This window comes from Colius striatus, chromosome Z (assembly GCF_028858725.1).
Source record: "Colius striatus isolate bColStr4 chromosome Z, bColStr4.1.hap1, whole genome shotgun sequence".
NCBI lineage: Eukaryota > Metazoa > Chordata > Aves > Coliiformes > Coliidae > Colius > Colius striatus.
Window position 1 is genome coordinate 54,421,798 of NC_084790.1, and position 24,988 is coordinate 54,446,785.

Consider the following 24,988-nt stretch of genomic DNA (forward strand, 5'->3'; position numbering starts at 1 on the left):
CTGGAAGCAGGGATTAATAACCCTCCAAGCTTGTTTTCTAGAGTTTGTTTATGAGACATCTACTAGGGGGTACGTAAGAAGCACAATATCAAGTGGCACTTCCTCCATGCTCTTTGCTACAGCTTGACTGCTCCTTTGAGCTATGTTCTCACTTCTTTTGGACAGAATTAAGCAGAAGTAAAAAGATTTAAAAAAAAAAAAAACGCATAAATGGAGAAATAACAGAGATATTTTTTTTCCACTGACAAGAACACCCAGGAGGAGAAATGGGAGATTGTAGTGAAAGGAACAAACCAATAATACTTTCCTGAAGATGCTTGTCAAATGGGTGTGGTGCAAAGGAATGTTGAAGTGCTGATGTACCATAACGGCAGGAAAAGAATTAAAGATAGGTAGTGTTCAGCTTACAAGTACTTTACTTGTGTTTGTTATATTCTGTGAGGATGAGAGGCACTCTGAGCTTTAGATCATCCTCATCACCATTCTATAACTTTCATTAGTTGAATAATCTTTATTTTTCAAAAAAATGAAATGGTACAAAGTAGGGACTGATAGGATATGTCTTCAGGCCTCTGGGAATTTTGTCATTTTCCTATTGGGGCCACATTTAAGTAGGCTGCAAATGTGTAGCTTCATGAAGTGCATTTTGAGTTTCCTTATTTGAGTGCATTTATTACTGTTGGTAAAGCAGATTACCCAGTAACAATTAGCTTGTATGTTTTGTAGGTATCTTCTTTGATTTGTTTTGAATTAAGAACTTGTGTGCCAAACAAGGGATGATGGTCAGTTATTAAAATTGGCGACCAGAAATATTTAACCATAATTATTCAATGTCTAATAAAATAAAAATATTTCTGAAGCAATTAGATAAAAGACACTTCTCTAGTCTGAGAAAAATCTTGTATTCCTAATGTTTATTAACTGCAGGGTGGGATACTCTTTGTCCTCATCCTCCAGTCTGTGGATAATCTATGTTTATTAATTTTCTATTTTTTTCCTCTGTTGTTATTTCTGGTGAATTCCAATGTTGCCTTCATACAAGGGTTACAGTGCAAGACTTTGCACTTACAGGTGCCAAAATTGGAGTTCTCTTGGAACAGTAATCACTGTTCCAAGTTTTACCCCTGGTGCATGAGATTGGTTAAGTTTATGCACTTTCATTTGATAACAAAAACCAGAAATAGATCTATATTTTGAAAAAGATGGTGGGCTTTTGTTTATAGGATTTTTTAGTTTCTTGGAATTTCTTTTTTCCCTTGATTTTATTTTGTAAATGTTTGGAAAATGCAAATGGTGGGAAACAGGGAATTTCCCTAAAAAGCTCATCTTTTGACCTTGTGTAGAGCTTCTGGACTGCTCCTCTCACAGAAGAGAGAATTGGTCTGAGATGGAGGTCTTGGGTAGGAAGTGTCCAGGAGATTGTTGATCTGAGTAAGTTTGACTAGGGCCCTCTAATTCTTCTTTATAAGTTGGTGATTATTGTAGTTTCTTTCCATTTACTGTTGTTTACATCTTCTCATTCCCTTGTCTGTCACTTTTCCAAACCCTGTCAGGGTCTCTCATAACTCTCCATTCCCCCTTGCCCAAGGTACTCATACCTTTGAAAGCTTTCAGAGAAAGCACTGGCAATTGCAAGCACTGCACTCGTTCTCTGTTTTGCAGCACTGGTTAGTGACTTTCGCACAGTATAAATGTATGTAAATTTTACTGCCTTCTATCAAGGATAGAGTCACACTAGGTGATTTTACTAATCATTATAATGATTCTTTTGTATTGTAGCTCCCTTTAGGACGTGATTTGTTTTCAGATGTTGGTGCTGGAAAGGTTTTTGTTGTTAAGCTGATATGTAGAACCTGAGGAGAGAAATCTACCAACCTCTTCTGACTGAAACTTAGGCTACTTAATTTTATGAAAGTGCGATAATACCTAAGTCAGTAATTACTCATGCATTCTTTAGTGGTAGCTGCTTAGCAACATGTTTTCTGTGGATAGGTTAAATCAAAGTGCTGGCCTGCAGGTTGTGTTTTTCCCTTTGGTGGGATGAAGTGCAGTTGTTTTGATGTTAGATTTGATGGATTTGTTTGCCACGGCATTCATTAGCTTCACATCAAAAAACTGACAGGCTGTTAAATGAAACTTTGGCTTAGATTTTCAGCTTGACTGTTTCAAGACCTTTGTAAAGATATTTTGTTTTTGTGCTGCAGCAGCCTCAAGCAGTTATGACTATTTCAAAGGGAAGTTATTTAGTGTCCTTATTTGTTAGAGTAAAAAAAATCATTGTCCTGAGGATAGGCATGTCCAGCTTATGCTATCCAAATCATATATTGTGAAATATATAGGGACAATATGTATTACTTAAATCATTTTATCAGAGAAGAAATTATGCTTACTACACTTTTCTACTTCTCATAATTTATTGAGATAATACTTTTTTCAATGAGAATTATGTTCCGATTGCTTTTGTACAAAAAAATATTACTTGTCTACTTAAAAACAAAACTAAAAATTCTACTCACTTGTACCATTATTTTTAAATGTGGGTGAATGATTTAAAGGCCTAAGCTTAGAAAGTATCGTACTATGTCTACAACAATGTTTTAGAACTCTATCAGAAATAGCTATGTGCATATGCTGTATACACATGTATATGTGAGTAATATACTTGGTAGTTCTGAAGTTCAGTATGGATTCTTATCAATCCTTTCCATCTGTCACTAGCCTAAGTTTTTTATGTGTCATTCTACAGCATATGTTACTAAGATTATACATGCATGTTTCTGGCACAGGGTTCTCATTCAAGCTGTACTGGTTTAAGTAAAAATCAAACTATGAGACTGTTTTTTCTTATAAATTTGGTTTCGAATAAGTAAGGAGAGCATTTACCAAAGTAAAAATGTAATAACGTTACCAAGTTGGTATACTTTGTAGGCTTGAGATTTTTTTTGGCCTTATAGCAGCTTCCACCAAATTATGTGAACTTTTTCATTGAAAAAGTCAATAATATAAAATAAACTTGCCTTTCCAGAATATGATTTAGATGAAATTTTGGGTAAATCAATACAGTTTGTCTTTCCTTACTTTTCACTAGAATGCAAATTATAATTATCCTTGATTTACTGAGGAAAAAAAAACCCTATTGTCACTAGGTACTTTTCTATCCATATATTAATGTCACAGCCTGTAAAGAGAGATTACTTTCATTCCAGATTTTTCAAGAGAGAAGAGTTTGAGCTAAGCAATTATTTCCATAAATCTGAGATTCACAAATAAGACTCTCTGGGCTTGAATCAGCTATGGAAACACAGATTGCCAATGCCATTTGAGATAGCTTAATAGATTTTGCCTTGTCCTGTCCAGCTAGAAGAGTACCAGTCTTTGTGAATCTGGTGTAATCTTTATATCTTGGATGCCAGTTCATGCCCAGGCAATTGAAGTGATCTATCTGTCATTATATTCTCTTATTTATACCTTTTGCATAAGTAAACGTCATCCTAAAAATGAACTTCCTTGTCCTACTCTAAGAGGAAGACAATTCTCCAGCTTTTGACACTGGGAGACAAGCTAATCTGATAGGCAAAAAAAAAATGACATATTAGGGTTCAGTTCCTTTAGAATCATAGCCCCTCACCTTTCTTCTCATAAACCAAGACCTCCATTATTATTATTATTATTATTATTATTATTATTATTATTACTACTACTACTACTGCTGCTACTACTACAACATTTTGATGCTGTGTTTGAACTCTCAGAGAGTTCATCTCTTCACAATTGTAGTAGGTAACTCTAGTGGCAGGTATTGCTGATAAGTCCTCCAGGTGAGCTAGTGCTGGAAGTGTGAGATATGCTTCTGTTTCATGAATTTCTGAGCAGTAGAGAAAGCTTGTGTGCATGAAGAATAACTCATATACTCACATGCTGAGGTAATGACACAAGGGCAAATAAAGTGTAGGTGTTACTTTTACTACAAATGAGCTTATGTAGCCTACGAGTTAAGTGAAACAGGAGCTGAACGTGGGAAGATGCCTCAGCTGCAGTGTCCTCACTGTGCATGCTGCTCTGGTGCGTAGGACTTGTTGTATGCTGCTAGTTAAAAAGTCTGAAAGTTTAAAGGTCTTGAAAAGGACCTTATATGAACTGTATAACTTGTATAGGTTTGATTAGGTAAAACCCACAGTAAAACATAATTCTATGACGATAATGTGATGCTTTACAAAAAGAAGATTATTGAAATACATCTGGGAATATTTTTTTTTACATATTTTACAGCAAAAAAAGGTTAATTTAAACTCGGTGCTAACATATTTGTATTCAGTTTTTATGGTTTGTCTTTCTGCCTGAAGTGTTAAGCACTTTCAAGTTGTTTGGAGAAAGGGCAGAATTAACCACCTGGAAGATGTCATCTTTCTCCAAAGATATATAAAATAATTTATTAACTCAGTTTCAGTATCAACACTGATGAAAAAGATATATTTATGTTGTTAAGTGCACTTCTGTATGATTCGTTACAATACCTTGCATATATTCTTAGAGTGAAATACGTTACTTCATTCTTTTGTAAGTTTATGACTGATATAACCAAATGACTTCAGTTAAGACTCTCTTCTCTGTGTGTAGTATGTTCTTATGTATTCATCAGCCTCATTGGATCGATTACTAACTTTTAGGTCTTAACAATAAAATCATCTGGTCTTTATTTTGCCATGTGACATTCCACACATTTGGGATTCTGGAGAGAATTGTTTAACTGAAGTTCCTGTTGCAAATACATGTCTATGTATCCATATATAAAAAAGACAGATTTCTCTAGGGATCTAGAACAATGTCTGCTTTATGGAGGCAGTCTAGTTTAAAGTATCCAGTAAATATCTAAATGAAAAAGAAAATCTTATTTTGTCTTGGTGACATTGTACCTATATCCAGATTTTCCAGCTTACTCCAATTATTTCAGTAACTTCATCTGAATGCTGTAGTACAGAACAAACAGTATGTGTATTGTGTGTGCTGTCATTTTTTTGGACTTTTCAAAAAACGTCGAGAACAGTCACATTATGTACATTATGTACTTCAGGTACTGAAATTTTTGTAAATTATAAAAATTACTCAAAAAGGAGAAAGATATAATCAACCTCCCTGCCTACCCCTCCAGTAATTTCTCTTTATTCTCCCTTTTTTATGTAGATGACAGGATGTTGATATACTTGAATTAGTGTATCAGCCATTAATTTGTTAACCAGAATATAAGGATCTATCTTGGAATCTAACACTGGACAAAATTTAAGGAAAAAATCCAGATAGATGGCATATAGATAGCATTTAGATGACTATTGAATGTCTTTGTGAGCTAATTCCTTGGCAAATGTCTTTGAAGTTAAAATCAATTCTAGTATTTTATTGTGAATCCCGAGACTTGTTGATTGCTATGTACTGTAGATGTATTTATGAATGAAATATTTGAACTAAGCAATTTTAAAGGAGTTTTACATTGTAATTTTAATTCCACCATTACTACGAAACAATGTCTTAGGTGATATTGTTGATGTTCTGTGGACATTATTGAATAGCTATCAGAATGAGTGAGACTTGAGGGAGTTTAGATATCAGACATTTTGGTAAAAGATAATTCTGATGAAATAAAATCTAAAATTTATATATGATCCTTGAAAGTGGAACCCTTAGAAAAAAGGAAATGTTTTCACAGTAGCATTTTTCTTTTGTGTAGGTGAGATATCAATTAGACTTCATATTGTGCTGAAGTTTTTCTGAAGAGATTCCATGTATTTAGAAACTGTAAAGACTGCTGCCTTAGCCTGTTTAAGTTTTATGACTCACTTCATCCCAGATTGCTTCTAAGATGTGAGTATATTTGCAAAGGGTTGATAAGAAGAGGATTAAGAAATAAGGTGCTAGAACTTGTTGGGTGTAAGAGGAAATGTGTGTTCAGTCAGTCAAAATGGACAAAAGAACAAGAAGTGGATCTCAGTTTCATTCTGGGTAAAGAAAAAGAGAGCATTGTCTACTTCAGCAATGCAAAGTCTAACCATTACTAGAAAATCCTCAAGAAAGGCAGTGAAATACAGACACCTGGCTTAAGTCTGCACATCATAGAACTGCTTCCTGTATCTGTAATTATAAAGCAAGTTACTTGGAGGTGGTGGAATTGTTAAAATGCTTTTTTTTTTTTTTTGTCATAGAAAAACTGGTAAAGAAATAGTAACAGCATTATCACAAATGTTAGACTTTCGAAAGACTTTGAGTGATTCGAAAGACAAATGATTAGTTACATTTGTTAAGATTGAAAAAATTGGTTAGAATTATATAGAGTAAAAACATCATATGGAGTTTGCAGGGAGTTAAGGGCTTTTTCTTTTTGTTTGATATGATACAGGCATTTACAGTCTGAGTTAACTTTGGTGCACCACTGGTGTGTAACTGAAAGCTAGCATGTTCAAGTAATTTCCTGAAAAAATGACATAGGATTTAAATTTCAGATTTTTGTTCTAACTCAGATAAATCTCCCTTTTTGACTAAATTCCAGGTTTTTAGATAGAGAATATATTCTCCATGTAGGATAGAGAAGCAGCTAATACTGATAAGATGACATTATTTGTTATGACTAGATCTATACAATTGCAACTATCTTTGACACAATTTCAGGCATTCCTCTAACCAAAACAGAGGCAGAGTGTTTGTGGAAAAGATGCCTAAGGACCTGTGAAATGGAGAGACAAGAAACAATGGAAAAAAAAAGAACATAGATTTCTGAGTCACTGAAAGTGTGCTGGTGAGAAAAGGGAGAGCTTTAAGGGAGTCTTGTGCTTGCCATTCTAATCCTGTTTTGCTATTTGATTACTGTTGGCTATAGTGAGTAAATATGTTTCTACCTAAGTGCAAACAGGTTAATATCAAGGCAGTACCTGCCTGCATGATGAATTTTGTCTCCTATAAAAATTGATCTCAGGTGTTTTTTAATACTCTGAACAAAATGGCATAGGGTGTTAGAAGTGAAATATTTTAACTGGTGTAAAGGTACAAGTCTTTTGTTGGAAAAGGTACAGTAAAAGAACAAGATTTTAAAGTTTTAGATTGGCCTTGAGTACAATAACCAATTACTGGGCATTTTTTTAATGCAGAAATATGGAAAGATTTTAGGGCAGTTGTACCTTTAAAATCTCACTGTACTGGTTTTGGTCCAGAGGTGGAGAGAAGAATTCTTGGAAGTCTTCACCTAAACTGTAGCAGGCACATTTAAAATTAAGTTTCCCTTAAGTTTGATAAGAAAGGAGGAACTAATTTTTCAGTCAAGTTGCCTTGTGTTGTTAATGCAGTTCTGTATTTTACATAGTTAAAGTGTAGTTGCTGGTGACTTAATAAAGCAGTAGTTAAATTTAGGTCCTTGCGTTCTTTTGTTGCTGTTCATAACTATTGGTTCTCACTGATACTTACTAAACTATTATTCTGCATGCAGCTAGCACCACTGAGCAAAATGTTTCCAAGTTTGATTTGAGGATCTGACCTTTTTGTAGTGCAGTCTGAAAAGATACATCAGTGATGTATCTCAGGGAAGTCAGTTGGATGTACCTTCATGATTCTGCACTTGTGCTCCCTGATCAGGCTAAAGTAGGTGCTGTACTCAAGTGAATTGCTTGGAAATTCTTATTGTTCATAGAAAAAAAAGTACTGCTGGCAAGGTAGATTTAAAATGTGCATGGGCCAAGGGAATGTGTGTAATTTATATGCATCTCATCAGAAATAGATGAATTTTTCCTTAATTTGTTTGCTAATCTCTATTTGTTGATATTCCAGAAGTTATTGTGTGTTTGTTGTACCCTTGTTCATTCTCAAGAGGCCTAGTGTAGTCCCAGAAATTTGTAACTGGCAAATCTAGGCCATTTAATCTTTTTTTAATATGGTTATTTAACATTTGTATTGCTCTAGAGCTGCTTCTGTTTTTTCCTTCATATGCTGACTCCCAAATTGAAATACAATTTCTAGACTAATCTCCAGTTTTAGGAAACTGGGGGAGAGTTCTGTTTACCACTGATGGTACAAAGTGATCTTGACATTGTAAAAACTGTTATGGGAAATGGCGAATTCTGGAGAAGCCAGGTAGTTCCATATACAGTCTTGAAGGTTTGATTTTTTTGCAGCTAGGGGTTCTAGCATTCTAAGTAATTATTATCTATTTTTAAAACAGCTTTATTTTAAAAAATATTTGATAATAATAGTAATAATTGTTATTTATTGTTCTCCATCATCCTTTTAAAATATGAATTGCCATATGTAAATGTAAAATGGTTTCGTGCACATAGGTAGAAGAGTCAGTAGTCAACAACTACTTATATATGACTTGATGAAGTGGTAATAGTGTTTTGAAAACAGTAAAATTTCGTAGCTTTTTTGTTCAAGATCTCTAAATCCTGAACACTTTGTGAAAAAACCCAAACCAGTTTAAGGCATCTTACAAAAGAATATAGAGCACTGATGCCTTAGGAAATTATTGCATATTTGGATCTTTTTTTTTGTCTCTGCTTGCAAAGTGATCAGGAAAAAAGTTGGCATTTAAATCGGAATAAAGATGTGATCTCTAAATTTTTGGGTTTTAAACTTACAAACATGTAAGAAACACCGTGAGACATACATTTCAGACTTAAAAAAAAAAACAAACCCAGACAACTATTGGTATGTGGTAGAATCTGGGAAGCATTTCCTATTTTCTATAATGCAGAGTTATAAGATGTGTATTTTATCTTAGCTTACCATGTTAAAATGGTAATTCTGTTCATTCTTCATGTCAGTTTCTGCTTAAATCTTCACTTATTGAAGGATCTTCTTAATGGTAAAAAGTAAGAAAACTCTTCCATGGTCCTCTGATGTATCCTTGCAATACATCAGAAGGGCTTTCCCCTCTAGTTTTTTTTTTTTTTCTGTGATGTTGACAAATTTTGTTTATAAGTTGATTGCTTTTGCAGACCTAGTCTATCAGACTTCTTGAAGCTGCACCTTGATGTTACAATATTGTAGTTACTGAATCTGGTAATAAAAATTACGAGGGCTTTGCTTTAGCTGGGGCACAGTTAGAATTTATTCAGAGATTTCTTTTTTTCTTTTTTTTCCTCCATGAAGAAAAATTTCAAAAGTTGTCTTGGTCTTGAATTTCACATTGTTTGTGTGAGGTAGAATATGGAAATAAATACAATAAATCTGTTTTTGCATCTTTTTTGACCTGGGAAAATGAAATGCTAGCTTTCTAATGTAAGGGTTTTTTTTAAATTTAGTTAGTTATTAAAGCTACTTGGACATAAATGGCAAGCCACTACCAATATCCAAACATTCTTATTCCTGACTTTTGAAAGGTACTGAGCACAGTCAGGTCCTGTTGACAGCTAGCATAATTCAGTGTTTCTAAAAAGCAAGCAGTTTATTATTTAATTTCAGAATGAATGGTAGCATTAATAATGACTACCATTGGGTCTCCTGCATATTTTTATCAGAAATGCTGCATATATTTGTGTAGATAGATTAATATTTTCTTTGAGACAGCTCTTCCGCTGTGTACTCAAGAAGTGCTTGTCTTGGAAAAGGAAAAAGGTGCCAACTTCAACAGACACCTTTAGTTGCTTTGTGTAACATGGGTCACCATAGTCAAATGGGCAGTGAGAGTTTAGTGCATTTACACAAAACCAACCTAGAGACTGAAGTGGATTTTCTGGCTTTGTTGCCAAACTCCTACATGTGACAGAATTAGTATCTTATTTTATAAAAATCAGATGTGTAGCACAAAGTTGCTAATTTAGAATGTGAAATTTTATTGATGGTTGTGCTTCTTATAAAATTGTTCCAAAACAGTTTGAATCGAAAAAGCTTTGAATCTAAAGTGAAAAAATTTAATGTGAACATTTAATGACTTAAATGTTGCTTAATTTAAATAATGTAATTTGTATTGATTATGCTGCTACAGTTAATTTGGATTTTTATTTCTAATTAAGATTCAGTAATCTTATTTTACCTTCCAGAACTATTTGTAAAATGACTGTGAAGAAATTGCTTGTTAATTAAATTAACAGATACACATTTATTAAACAATAATCAGTCTTTTTTTTTTTTTTTTTTTTTGTGAAGGTATGTTGTACATAGTAATATTTATTGCAAGGACAACAATACAGTTTTCTTTAGATTCTTCTTCCCCCCCTCCCCGAGCAAATCTGTACTTACTCCTAGCTGCTGCCTTTGGTCTAAATACATTAGAAGCTGCCAGCAATACCTTCTGAAGCTGCTGGGATGATTACTAAAATGTAATATAATCTTGTTATTTCCTTCTGCATCCCATAATCTCAAACGTTGATGACCTCATAATAACTTTCTGGCAAGGAAGTTGCTATCTTGTAGTACTGTGTGTGTTGAAAACAATCCAGAAAGAAAGGTTTGCTTGTATTAACTGAGACTATGAATTTTCTGTTAAGGCTTATTGCTATTTCTCGAATTTTTTCCTTACTCTTTTTTGGTATTGTTAGCAACTTGAAAAGAGAGTTTTGAGGAGAAAGAATACAAAGTTAGACAGAAGTGTTGTTTCTTGAGAGCTTCCCTTGTGTGTAAACATTATATAATTTCTTGAAATTTTAAATGCACTGAAAAGAGGAAAAATTGGATTTTTATAGAAGTCTTTCCTTTTTTGTTTTCTTTTTCCTTTGTTCTTTTTTTTTCCCTATTTTTCCTCTTCCCCCACTTCCCACCCCACTTTCTTTTAAGGGATGCTACAGTAGAGTTTATTGGTGTGATAAATAAGTGCTTTGTGCTTCTGATAATGCTCAGGATCCTTAGCAGAAAAGACTTTATTTTACTTTTCTCCAGAAATGTTACCAGAAGTCCATTGATACAATATCCTGAAAAATTTAGAATCTAGGTAACAAGTTAGAGAGGCAAATGAAGGTTACACAAAAAAAAAGAACAATGGGGAATGTAGCTTATGGGAAACAATCATGCCATAATTTTGGTGAGGCAAACAGGAATATTATTGGTTTGAAAAAATAGTTTTGTTTTAATGTGAAGTGTGACAAAATTAATTCTAAGATATTTTTAGAGGCCATTTGCAAGCTGAAATGAGGAAGCATGGTGTTAGGATGGTCATAGTCGTCTTTCTACGGTGTTGACTGTAATGTTCAAAAGTTCCTGGTGTATGTGAAAGAAAACTAGGTTGGATTTATTATCAATCAATAAGTATTGTAGAAACTGAAATGATAGCCTAAAGAGACTAAAGTGTGTTGTGAAGCTATGGAGTTTAGGATGTTACTAGGCCTTTAGTTGCATGTAAAATACATTGAGGAACTTTTTTTTAACCACACTGTGGCATGGTGACCTAATCCAGAACTTGGGATGCTTTTGGGTGGCAAAAGAAGGACTGGAGTGAGATAAATGTAGGCTGCCTTTCCGAAGAAAGGTTGAACTAGATGATCTGTGAATAAGTCCTGATTGTAGGACCAGACTTGAAATTACTATACATCAGGACAGATGTTAAAGGTTTAGTGTTATATGGGGTTTTGGTTTGTTTTTGTTTTGTTTGTCTGAAAAAAGAGTGTTAAGCAGTTTACTCCTGTTCCTACCTACAACTTTGGCGTAACTCTTCTTTGACAGGTGAATATTTCTGTTTAATCACATCAACAATATATTTTAGTCGATTATCTGCTAGTTACAAAAGTCCGAGAAATGCTAGGATTTTGTCATGGTTCCTATTGTTTCTTTCCCTGTGGTGTGAGTAATCTAAATGAAATATATGTTGTTATATTAAGATACTATTCATATATGGATGAGACAAAAATCATAGAAAATCACAACTTAGAGTGTTCTCTTTTTTGTTGCCTTAAACTTGTTGAGTTCTAGTGAAAGTGGCTCTTAAAATAGAAGACATGAAGAAAAGAATGTTAAGATGAGCATAACTCCCTTTTATTTAGAGTATATTGTAGGTGCTACTTCCATCTATTTGCGTCTTATCTCAAGCCTGAACTCCTTTGTGGCTTAAAAAACTGAAAGGGCATTATGAAGATACCATGTTGAAAAAATGCAGAATCATTATTTATGTGCTGGGACAACATATTGCCTTATTTCCAAGGTGATAGTACTATACTGTGTGTGCTGCTAATCGTATTTTAAGAAGAGTATAAGGAAATTGGAAGCCTATCTAGATTGGGGTTTAAATATCTAATATGAGAAGAGAATACCTAGGTTGATCTAATTAACACATCATAAAACTGCTACTAGGTAAAACATTTGTGCTTTAGTACATGTGTGACCATGAAGTTAAAGGCTGGAAGAGAATTTAGGCTGTAACGTTTAACTGTATCTATACTGTTGCTGTTTATTTAAACTAGTTGTATTGAAAGTATTAGTCTAGACAAGGGCAAAGTTAAAATGAACAACACTTTCTGTAAACTCTTTCAATATGAGATGCTGAATTAGGTGACTCACATAGTTCTCTCTGGCTCCAGCAGGTGTTAATAACACATTAACATTAGGTACAGTAAGCTGTAGTGTTTGGGGGAAAAAACCCACCAAACATTTAAAAAGGCAGCAAGAATTTATTCTAAGTAATGATTAAAGTACTTATAACTGTAAATTCAGTGTTAAACCAAGATGAGGTCTGGAGTATATATGAGAGCATATTGATTCATTTCTATTCTGATAAGTAGATTTTCATCATTAGTCTGTATAGACTGGATGTAAAGTTCTTTCCTAATGTAGTTCCTTTTAAAAATTGGCGTTGAAAATCAACATAGAATAAATTGGTTTGCTTAGTGCTAAATAGGATATAATTTTGTATTAATTTCAAAGAAAAAAAATGGTGTTAATAATATACAACTTGATTGGACAAACGTTTTCATATGGTAAGTAATTTGAAGTGAAATCGTGTGAGTAAATTTATCTTCCCTTAAAATGAAATTAGCAAACTCTTTTCCAACTTTTGGAGTAGAAAAATCCCACCCTTTTTTTTTCCTTCTTCAAATCTCTATCATATTTTTCTGATAGACAGCTGTTTGGCTAAGAAATAGCATTTGGGGTCTGTTGGAATTATAGCAGACCAAGTATTAGAATTTTGGTAACATACGTTGTTCAAAGGGTTTATTGGAGAATGGGCTCTGGCTTTATGTCCAATTTCAGCTGTTCGTCAGCAGAGGGCAATATGGCTTCATGCATTTCATTGAAACGATGTAATTTGTTCTTTTTTCCCCCTAGTTTTAAATAAAGGAGCACCTACTTGTAAATACTGAGGAAAGTATGTGAACTCATGATGAAAAAGCAATGAGCTGTGGTATTAGTATTCCTTACGCACTGTCGGAAGGCTGTATAAGCTTACTACTTGTTGTACCCTATGGGAGATGTTCTTTAAGTTCACAAGCAGACAGATAAAGTCCAGATGTTATGGAGATGGCAGAACATACTATTACTTTTTTTACTGGATTACCTGATGGACCCGTAGCAATTAGCTGATACACCCTTTCAGTGTTTTGAGTATTTTTATTTGTTTTTTTTTCTTTTTTACTTCATTGGGACAGAGTTGTGCAAAGTTTGGGAGGCTTTCTGTAACTTCTTTTCACATCTGTTTTGATTTTGCTGTGGCATTACATCCCTTATGAAGAAATTCTAGTTCTTTACAGACTATGAGTATGTGTGTTGTAAGATAAGTGTACTGAGAAGCTGCGTTGTGATAAGAAAAAATAGGTTCAGGTCCTCATTACAACTCATTCATTCTGGGTATTGTGACAAGATTTGTTTTATGGCTGAGGTGGTAAAATGAGCCTTTACAGTCCTTAGGAAGCACATGCACCATAACATTTTAATGTACATCATGTTGATACTAATCTGTTGTGATAGTTGTTTGATATTTGTTGTTGTTGTTGCCATTTAAATTTTTCTTTAATTCTTCTTTGAGAACATATCAGGAATCCTAAAATAGATATTCATATGTGGCAAACTTGTTTTTTAATATGCTTTCCTATTTCTGATGCTCTTGAGGCATATTCAAGAAGACTTCAGACATATGGTTTCTTGTTTTTCATCTTCTCCTTTGGGCATCACACATTCAAAGAGTCTACTTTACTGTCAGAGCATAAATACAGTTCCTGCTAACAGCCTAGGACAGGCAGCATTTACCAGTGCTAAACACGAAGCCAGGATTAAAACATTTTGAGTTCTAACTCCAGCTCTGCCTTTGGCTTGCTGAATGACCTCAGGCAGTTACATCTATCTCTTTTCAAATGCAGTGGATAGTGCTGGTCTTCTTCTTTTACCAAAATTGTTTTGAAGATTACTTTGTCACTGTTTAAGCTGTAATTTTTAAAATGTACATAAAAATAGAGCTTCTTTAAGTAATGCATGCAGACAAACGTGGCAGAACAGATCATGAAGAATGTATTTGGTGTAGTATATCTTTTGCATTTAGTATTTTGCACAGGTATTTGTGCTTGTGCTTTGTGTTCTAATTCCAGATTTATAATTACGTTATGGGAAACATAAGTATGAGTAATAATTATGAAGTTTTATATATTTTATTTAGAAAAAAACACAGAATTTTCCTGTATAGATACAGCATTGGTTATATGATAGCTCTCAGTATATACAAACGATTAATTAAATACAGCATTCCTAGATAGTAAAAATGAATGTAGTATGTATATACAAGTGTAACTAGCAATGTGTACTTTAGGTAAATAGCTTAAAAACCACCTTTGACGGTTCATTTTCTTTATGCTATAGAGGTTGTTTAATTTTTTTTAAAACAATTAATTGAAGTGGATATAGAGACAGCTTTATAGACATCTCACTCCACTTGGTGATTTTATTATCCATTATAAGAGGTTTAAGTGGGGAAAAAGAAGAATCTGGCATAATAAAGTGGATGACTTGCAAAGCTAAACTGTTCTCATTCTCAGTATGGTATCCAGGCAAATGTATATGAACATTTACAGTGTCTTGCCACGTGTTTAGAGACTAAGTGTTGTACCATATTCTATGTAAAAAATGAACATTATTTTTTTTCCCTAATAATTTTGATGTTTAAATTGTCCTTGTTTTTAAAATGCTTTTAACCAAGTATATCTGTCACCACTGCTTCATAATAATTACAAATGCGACATTGAACAAATGACAACAAGGTTTTATTTTGAAGATTGTAGGACAAATTGAGACATAAGTAATTTTATTAGGCACATTTCCATTAAAACATAAAATACCCAGAGTCCTTATTTAACATGGTGATTGGTGACTAAGGCATTTAGTGAAAATGTTCTTGAGTAATAATGTACTAAATAAGCTTTCAGCGGATACTGTCTAAGTTCCCTCTCCATTTTAGAATATTGAAGAATATGACTCGTGAAGTTGGCAAACTAGTCATGAAGAAATATATCTGTAACATCTTATTCTGCTTGTCAGAACCTGCTTTCAAACCAAAGTACTCATATGAGAAGTTTTTTCTCAGAAATGTATTTGCTTCCATAATGTTTTATTATAGATAGTTCTATTTAAACTAGTCACATTTTAATTACGAAAATGTTGGGATGTAGCTTTTTGCTGGTTTTTAGAGTTTACTTTTGTTTGTTTGCTTGTATGTGAGTTTGTGGGGTATTTTTTCTTTTTCTTTTTTTTTTTTAACCTGAAAACTGCAATTAGAAATAAATGCAATGTAGTTTTTTCTGGGATTTGAGATAATACTGCTGTAAATATAACTACTCTTATTCTGTGTGATGATGAGATGGCATAGAGTATTATAAGAAAAGCATTCATTCCCAACATTTAGTATACTTGTGTATGGAACTGGCAGGTAGTAAAGAAAATAGAAAAAATGTTATTTCTATGTTGTGTTTTGTAGTGGCCTTTTTATTGTTACTTTTTGAGGGTTTTTTTCCTTTCCCTGTACCCTGTATTTTGTTGATGTTCTTGAGAGTAGGGGTTTTTTTGGAAAGGAGTACGGAGAGCACTGTAAATTAACGTACCCTACGTTAATTGTCTGATCTCAGAACTGTTTAATATATTTATGTTAATTATGCAAGACAAAAGGCTGTAGTATAGGAATATGGTTTATTTATGTGACAACACTTGGATACCTGCTTGTTTACCAGCAGGTTTCATTTTGAATCTAGTTGTTAGTTTGAACCTAACACCTAATCAGCTCTGCGCTTGTGAAGTAAGAAGATAAAAATACCAGCACACTTTGCTTTCACCTGCTAAAGTATGGATATACATTTTGAGATATGCATTTTTTTTGCCGCAGTGAGGCACCTGAATACCACTATTTGTTTATCATTGCAAATGATACTCCTTTTTCCCTTGAAAGAAGCCATGGGTGGAATTAATCTTAAAGGAAATGAACATTTCCTTCTCACACGATTGACTGTCTTTTTGCTTGTGCTTGCTTTGCATTTCTTTGCACTTAAAATAGTATATTCATTTGTACTTCAGTACTCCTTTAGTACTTTGCTGAAAGTATATCCAAGCTGAGATATGACTATGTGACATATTTGTAGAAGATTTCACTGTCTTGGTGATTCTTCATAAAATTCCTTTCTAAAGGCATCTGAAACAGCAGAATTCTCTGTACAGTGCTAAGGGGAAGGGAAAGCTTGGGAAAAGATGCCTGTACAAACCAGGATAAGGGAAGCACTTTATTTTCTGCAAAGTAAAGAAGGCTTTGAGTATCTGTTCTTTTACAGCACTCTGCCAAAAGACTGTATTTTCTGCATGGAATGCTGTTGGTTATCTACTGCAATACTGTTGATTTCAGATCTAGTTCTAATTTGATATATGGATTTTTCACATGCATTTGATAAGAATGAAAGGCGGACCCAGAGCTACGTACCTGTATTTCACAGATTCCTAGAAGGGAGGATTATAGTAATTAATGAGAGGAAAAGAGCATTCTGATAGCAGTTATTGGTATCATAGCAGAGCTGTGATACGAATAAGGATGCATAATCCAGAATGCCTCTAAAAATTAAATGAAATCTTATGCTTCACATGGGGATACAGATGAAGCCATGTGAAAAGTCAGTATAAATGGATTTGGCATGTGGTATTCCCAAAGCCATGAAGAAGCAATACTTTTTGTGGTGAAATTTCACGTTTGTGTTTCCACCACGGTTTCTGCCTGCTAAACAATATAATTGGCCTGTGAGTTTTTAGCTCGGGACTTCTGTTGGGTTTTATTTTTTTTTTTTTTTAAAGGGGTCTTACATATGGACTTTTTCTTAATTCTCTTAAAACATGATTGATTAATGTGTTTTAGACTTTTTTGACAGTTACGGAAAGAATCGATAATGGAAATTGCTGGATAAAACTGAATATGAACTTATGTTTTGTTATATTTCTTACTGTATAGCACAATTTAAAATGTTCTGTTTGAACTGCTATCTTGACATAATTTAACTATTTGACTATTAATTTGGTATTATTTCTGGCTTAAGTGTGGAAAGGATCATTAGGTTGTATCATATTTGCCATATTTTCTCATTTTAATGATGTCCATGTTTTGTGTCAGCTGATAATTAATTTCCAAATCAAATTCTATTTTCTGCCTGAATCTATTAGAGCATGTTAAGGAAACGCTATTTGGTACATGTTCTCTGAGGCTATAGTCAGATGTCTTTTTTTTTTTTTTTGCCTTCAGTTTTGCTGTCTTAGTGGAAGTAATCTCAGCACTACTGGATTCCTTGGCATTTTCGAATCAAATCATTGCTCTTACAGAGCAAGCAGGTACTTGGCAGAAAATAGACAGTCTTTTATTTTGTTATAATAATACAATGTAGAGGTGAGGTCTGCTAGTGAATTTGTTAGAAGCCAACACGGAAAGTTTTGGAAAAAAATGAGAACAAAGTTTCTCATACCTTGAAACCAGACTAGTTTGTTATAAGTCTTGATAGTTTATTCAATGTTATTTTAAGATATCCTTACAGCAAAGGATTACAAATATAACTGTTAAAAAAATTATACTACAATAATGTTTAACTCATTACTATGTTTGAGGTCAAAGAGAGACCTCCTAGTATCCTGTATTCTTTCAATTAGGAACCTTATGAATTGATCAAGCTTATCTTCAAATTTCTATTACATGCTTTCAAGTTTTTATTAATTCAAAAGAAAGTAGTGAACAATGGTTGAAATAGTTCATTAGGTGGACACTACCTGTGTCATTTGATTACAGTCTTGCTGGTGGAAAGATATCCTAAGAACAAATGGAGAGACTCATGGGAATGTAAGACCTTCTACACATAACATATTTCAAGGGAAATTATATGCCAAGAGGCTTAAAACTTTTTTCCCCACACTCCAAAACATTGATCACTGTCCAGAAATCATCCTGGGAATATGTTTATTCCTACACTGCATGTCCCAAGCTGCAGAAGAATGGTTTCTTATGGTTTGCTCTTTGTCTATGAATTTAATGTGAAACAGTGATTTGCAACAACTTTTCGTGTTACGAAAGACACTGTGTTATCCTTCATTTAAGCAATTGCATGTAGCTATGAAACAGGTAAGACTGTGTCTTATAAGAGGAAAATGATTCTCTTGATTATTTTTCTTTTAGCAATCTAAATCCCATATTCCTTAGCTTAAAATAAGTAACAGGATTAGCATTGGAAGTATATATGTGGAGCAAAAATATAATAATTTTATGCATAAAATGCACCATTGTTTTCAGGAGTTTGAAGTGAAATGAAATAATGAGTATAAAATAAGAAGAGGAATATTTCTGAAATGCTGATTCTAGGAGTGTTTTGTAAGAATAAAAATTAGTTTGAGATTTCAAATGGAAAAGCTTTCCTGAAAACTGAAGGTAGTAAATGAAAATGTTTTGATATTTTAAAAATTTTTAAACCTTGTATAATGCCTGTCATATTTTCCAAATTATTACTGGAATAATTTCAAAACTGTAATATAAACCAAAATAATAAGTACCTGTTAATTTTGCTTGGATAATTGTAATTAGTATATTGAAATTCTAAATTGGACTAGGTTTGGAAATTGGTATTATAGTCAGCATATTTAATTGATTTGGAAATTGTTGCTTGCTGAGCTACAGCGGCTGGTAATTGGAATAGTAACAGGTGTGGAAAAAATCTCTAAATTAGGAATAGATAATAAGTAAATGCTACAAAATACCTAATTTCAAAATAAAAGAGCCATGCTTTATTTAAATTAGATTAAAAATAAATGTGTTTTCTTTTTTTTTTTGGGAAAAAAATCTCATTCAAACTGATGTGAAACAGAAATGTTAATTGAAGTACTTTATTGGAAAATTAAGTTAGATGGTAGCTAGGTGAACCAGATTCTTGATATTTCCGAAGTGAAACAAATAACATTGGCTAATGTTTATTGCTGTAGTTTGTCACACTTTCGGCTTCTTACATTTTCTTTTTTTTTGGGTGGGGGTGGGGAAGTATGATGTGACAAATCTGATAATGCAAACGTCTGAATATATTGGGTACATGTTCTGTAAATTTTAATGTATGCATATGTGTGCAGAGTGGATGGATTTGGCTTGGTGCTGAGTGCTAGCATACTGGTTTTATTTTTAATTCTTGGTGTTCACGTAAAGCTTATGAGAGAAATATTTACATTGTAAGGAAATCATGCTAGAGTTCCATCAGTTTTCCATGATTTTTGTCTTGAGATATTATGTACTTTATTTTATAATTTCTCTGCAATAATCTGACCTTGATTACATGTTCTACTTGAGAATGATTTTGAGACAGGACTTCTTTTAAATTTTGCATCATAAATGAAACTACAATTTGCTACCATATCTTGCCTCCCAAAGGCTCTGAAAACCATAATGTGGAATCATAGAACCCTAGAATCATTTCAGCTTTAAGATTATTGAGTCCAGCGTTTGTCCCAGCCCTATCAACTACTAGACCATTTCCCTGAGTACAACATATACCTATCTCTTAAACACCTCCAGGGACCGTAACTCCTCCACCTCCCCGATATTTTGCGGTGTAGATTAGTTTGTATATGTGGAATTTTTAGCCTTTGCATACTTTACATATTTTGCATAAATGAAGAAAACACGTGATTTATCTTACTGTTTTAAGTTACAGAAACTATATTGTTTCAGTTAGAAAATATCCAATCTCTAAACATGTGAAATGTGTTATTTTCTGTACAAGCTCTAAAAGCTTGCAGAGGGGAGGTAGGTGGTTTGAACTGCTTTGTCTTTGAACCAAGATAATGCACTTGCTTGTTGTTTTGAATAAAGCATGTGATGCCCATGGCACAGCTCGTACCAAGTTTATTCATGAATTATGACATGCGTATTCTATGTTTCTGTGGCATTTAATAAATTATTTAAGCTTACTTCTTTTGTTTGTAGCCCTTGGGCAGCTCTGCCAGCCCCTATTGACAGCATCGGCTTGGTTTGCACAGCCAGTGCAATTTCCCCACTTCATTGTCATATTTAAGTTCTGGTGCATCTTACATTGGTTGTTTGATGATGGAAATAAGATTTGTTACATCATTTTCCTATAGAACGTGAGCCTGTGACAGTTTCCTTGTTGATTTTGATAGAGCAGTCTAAGCCTATAAGTGTGAGCTGCTGTGGTTTAAATGAAATGCTCTTGTCTGGGACTGTATCCTGGAAAGAAATGAGCTGATCACTTGTGTGGTGATGATGAGTGACCATACTCAGCATACTCAGCAACATAAGGATACTCAGTATAGACTTGGGGTGTGTCTGTCTGCATGTCTGTAGAGTAGGTTGTTTTCAGCCAAGATCAGACTTGTATGAATACATAGTTTGTATTCTAAAATGCTTGCTCAGTTTGGCAGCATGTGCGTAAACTTGTTTTGTGGTTGAGAGGTAGTACACAGCAGAAAGATGACACTCAAATTGGTGATACACTGCTGTACCCGGAGCTCTATTTGTTGCATGAGGTTGCTGGGGCATTATGTGCTTTTTTGTTCTTTCCAACGTACTGTCAGCGGCAATAGGAAGAAATAACAGAAAAAAGAAATAAGAATTAGAAACTTAGAAGGAACAGGTCGGGGAAAAGAGATAATGAAAAAAACGTGGAAAGTACCATGAATATAAGGAAAAAGGCGAGAGGGAAAGTGGGACAAATCCATTTTTTTAAAAGGACACTCTTGTGTGAGAGAAGGTTGGGATTTATATTCTATATCTCTTTGTTGCATGAGTAATTTAATTTTTAGTAGATACTTGATAAAATTTGTGTGATCTTTTTAAATAACAGCAGTGATACTTGCTTTGGCTATAATTCTGCATACTTTTCTCTTTTTCTACTTTGCACTGTGTAGACTCTGAACTTGTTCTTCATTATGCAGTCATGTTTGACTCTCTTGCTCTTTGTTTTCTTCACAACTGTACTTTCATTGTAAGGAAGCACATTATGTGTCAGTGAATATTAGAAAATATTTTTATTTTATTCTAGCCCTGTATATTTTTCGTTCCTAGTCCTGTTTGTTCATGTTGTTGTCTATCAGTCAAAAGATGGCCTTGAGCTTGTAAGGGAGTCCCTTTTATAAGTCATTATATGTCACCAAGCAGTAAGATGTGGATTCTCTTTGAAATTTGCCAAATCATTTATTACTGTAGCTACTACAGCTAAAACTTTGATAAACATGCAGTGAAGACTGGAAAAGATTTATTTAAAGTAACCTATGAACAGTGAAAATACTGCCTTCTTGTTACTGAAATGTAAGAAATTAGTGTTAAGTAATTGAAACCATGTGTAACAACTAAAAAGACCAAATGAACCATACTTTTCAGGGCTCAGTGTTTTAATCCAAAGTATCAGGTGTCCTGAGGGTATTTATTAGATTTTTTTAGTGCAGGCTTATAGAAAATAGTCTTCATTAAGTCATGAAGCCACTGGTAAAACTTAGATCCTGCATATGCTTGTCTGAATTGGCATAGAACAATTGTATGAGATCTCTATGCTGCTAGAAAAAAAAAAAAGGAGATGTTTCCTGGTTTGTTTGTGGAAATTTTGGGAATGTGATGTTTTTTGAATGACTCACAAAGATGAGTCTATTGACAAAGTCTAGTGGTGCTGCTGGTAATGTATATGATGTTTTTAAGAATTATGCTACATGAACGAAGAAAGATGCAAAAAAGTCCTAGAAGGCAAACAAAAGTAAAAGTGATGCTGAGGAGACAAGAGAACTGGAGAGTAAATATAACATTTCTGTATTACATTTCTTAGCCATCACTGAAATGTAAAATGCCTGTGTTGTACATTTAGCAGAAAGGACTTATTCAACAGGTACGACCAAGGGGAGGGATCTAAATAGTGATAATAAAAAGAATGTGAAGAGTATCTTTAGGGAATGTGCTTTTGTTTTTTTTCCCTGGAAAGAATGACATTAATTTTGTATGAGACCAAGAAAAATTTTAATACTTCAGAATAAAAATATTGATGGTGCAGAGAAATTAAGATTTCAGACACATTTGACCAAAAGAATTACATTCAGTCTAATGTGGCTTGATTTGTATAGTAGATTTATTGGGTTAATTTTTGTTTCTGTTAATTGGTATTGTAATTACGTAAAATGTATGTGAAGTGGTTCAGTATTATTTGTGAAGACATTTACTATTCAGTTTCATGCTTCACTTTTAACAGGCTTATACTGAAATCTGTATCCCGTGTTTGATCTCTCAGGTTCTAGGAAAGATATGGGCTATTCTTTTTACTTTTATTTGTAAGCAGGAGTGCTGGTGATCTTTCAAATGCATATGTAACGACTTTCAGGTATAAAAAAGCAGCAGTATCTGACTACTTATGTATTCAGTCTTATATTTGTAATTTTCTTTTAGAGATACACCCAATCAAAAAGAGTAGACTACTAGGCAGAATATGTTCCTTTTAACGGTCTTACATATATCATGGTGCATAAACAAAAAGGAAAATGAAAATCAAGACTCTTTTGATGTTAATAATTGTTTACCATATTTTGCTCTCTGTTGCTGTAACTTGTTTATAATATTGAACATAGTAGTTTTATAGAAATAATTTGTACAAAAATATAACAGGAGTAAGCTCCCTATGCATTTGTAAAGAAATGTTATTGTTAATGTCAGAGTGCTAAAGTAAAAGTTACTTTAGGGCATGTAGGATGGGAAAAATCAGCCTGCCTGTGATTGTTAGAAGTTTTTGGTGCTATTTTAAACATTATCGGTGTGTCTTTCTTAGGTGCCTTAGGGAGGCCTGTGTTTACTTCTTATGAAGCTCTGGTATAATAATCCACAGTTATCTTTCAAATAGCTACTGGCTTTTTTTGTGCAAAGAAAATTAGTCTCTTGTGTTACAGGAAATTATATTTGTTGATGAGATGGTGAGGTCTTCTTCTGGCCAGTGTCAGTGGAGAGCTTTTGTGGATCAGTCTCCCGTGTACTTACAGAAATTCCAGTGTGTACCTGTCTGCATATTTTAAGTCTATAAGTGCTTTTAAAATTAAACTTAAGGAAAATTTAGACTTCAGATTGTACACTCAGGTGTAAACTACTCTGTTCGTGTATGTGAGCACATTCCAGTTGTTAAAAGTACTTAAACATGGGCAAAAATTATTTGGAAACAAAGATACAAAATCTCTTCTTTAAGATTGAGTCTGAAAATGTGTTAATTAGTTGAGTTTTTATAGTGCAATATTTGTAATAGAAGTGTCAGAACTACAAAATTACAGAATCGCAGAATGATGAGGGTTGGAAGGGACCTCCAGAGATCATCCAGTCCTACCTCCTGCAAAAGCAGATTCCCCTTGATCAGATTGAACAGGAAGGTGTCCAGATGAGCTTGGAAAACCTGCAGAGAAGGCGACTCCACAAGGTCTCTGGGCAGCCTGTACCAGGTTCCCTGTTGCAAGACACTCTCATAGTCACAGGAAAGAAGTTCATCCTCATGTTCAAGTGGAACTTACCGTGTTCCAGGTTGTGTTGATTACCGCTTGTCCACTCACTGGACACTGCAGAAGAAAAAGACTTGCCTCATCCTCCCGACATCCACCCTATAGATTTTTAAGCGCTTCTAAGGTCCCCTTTCAATGTTCTCCAGGCTAAACAGCCCCAGGTTTCACAGCCTTTTCTGGAGGTGTTCCAGCCCCCAAATCCTCTTTCTAGCTATCCACTGGACCCTTTCCAGACATTATCTCTCTCTTTTGAACTGTGGAGGGTATTGCAGATGTGGCCCTCTAGAGAAAGATGTTTAGACTATTTAGGTACAAAAATGTTTAATTTAATCACTTAAATGAGGTATTTAAAACCTGTAAGGTTAACTTTTAAGACTGGATGTTAGAAGACAGTTGTTGGGGAAAGGACTTTTTATGGTATCTGGATACATTTGACAGTATCTGAAACTATTTCTATGTAGTAAAATTTTTAACAATAGTCCTGTGTAATCTTCCAGTAAAAAGAAAGCTTGGTGCATTTTTTTTCCCTTCAATATATGAGTTATTAACTACTTTGTCTTGCAATTAAAAATGAAATTAAAGTAGCGAGTTGCAGTTGAGCTTGAAATTGAATAGCCTCCTGGAGATGAAACTGTCCCATTTTCTGAGCATTGAAGAGAGTTTACTTTTTGTGTTCTGGATTACTCAAGGATAGAGTAGTGCTTACTTTGTTGCTCTAATTGATAATCCAAGAGCCAAACCCATGTGATGTGTAATGTGCTTTCTGCCATGCAAGCAAAGTACTGCCAAGTGAAATGTGTTGGTTTATAGTTTTGATTTTGTTTTGTTTTGGGTGGGATGATGTCTGGATTTTTTTCCCTCTTAGTTATGGTGTTTGTTTAGAGTTTGGTTTTGGTGGGGTTTTTTTTTGTTCCTTTTTGTTTGTTTTTTGTTTTGTGGGGATGTTTTGTTGTGTTTTTGCTTGGAAGTCTTTTGATTATTTCTGTTCTTGCACATAATTGAGCTTCTTCAGTTCTGAGAGTTACTGGTATTGCAGCTTTGGAGAGTTTCTGGGAGTAAATTTGTCATCTTTATTATGGTC

At 33.9% G+C, this 24,988-nt stretch overlaps 1 protein-coding gene across 9 annotated transcripts in view; it reads left to right on the plus strand.

The window, feature by feature from the left end:
- KDM4C (lysine demethylase 4C) overlaps positions 1-24,988 on the plus strand; it is a 282,638-nt gene that overhangs the window by 65,521 nt on the left and 192,129 nt on the right. The gene's annotated exons all lie outside the window — the stretch shown is intronic.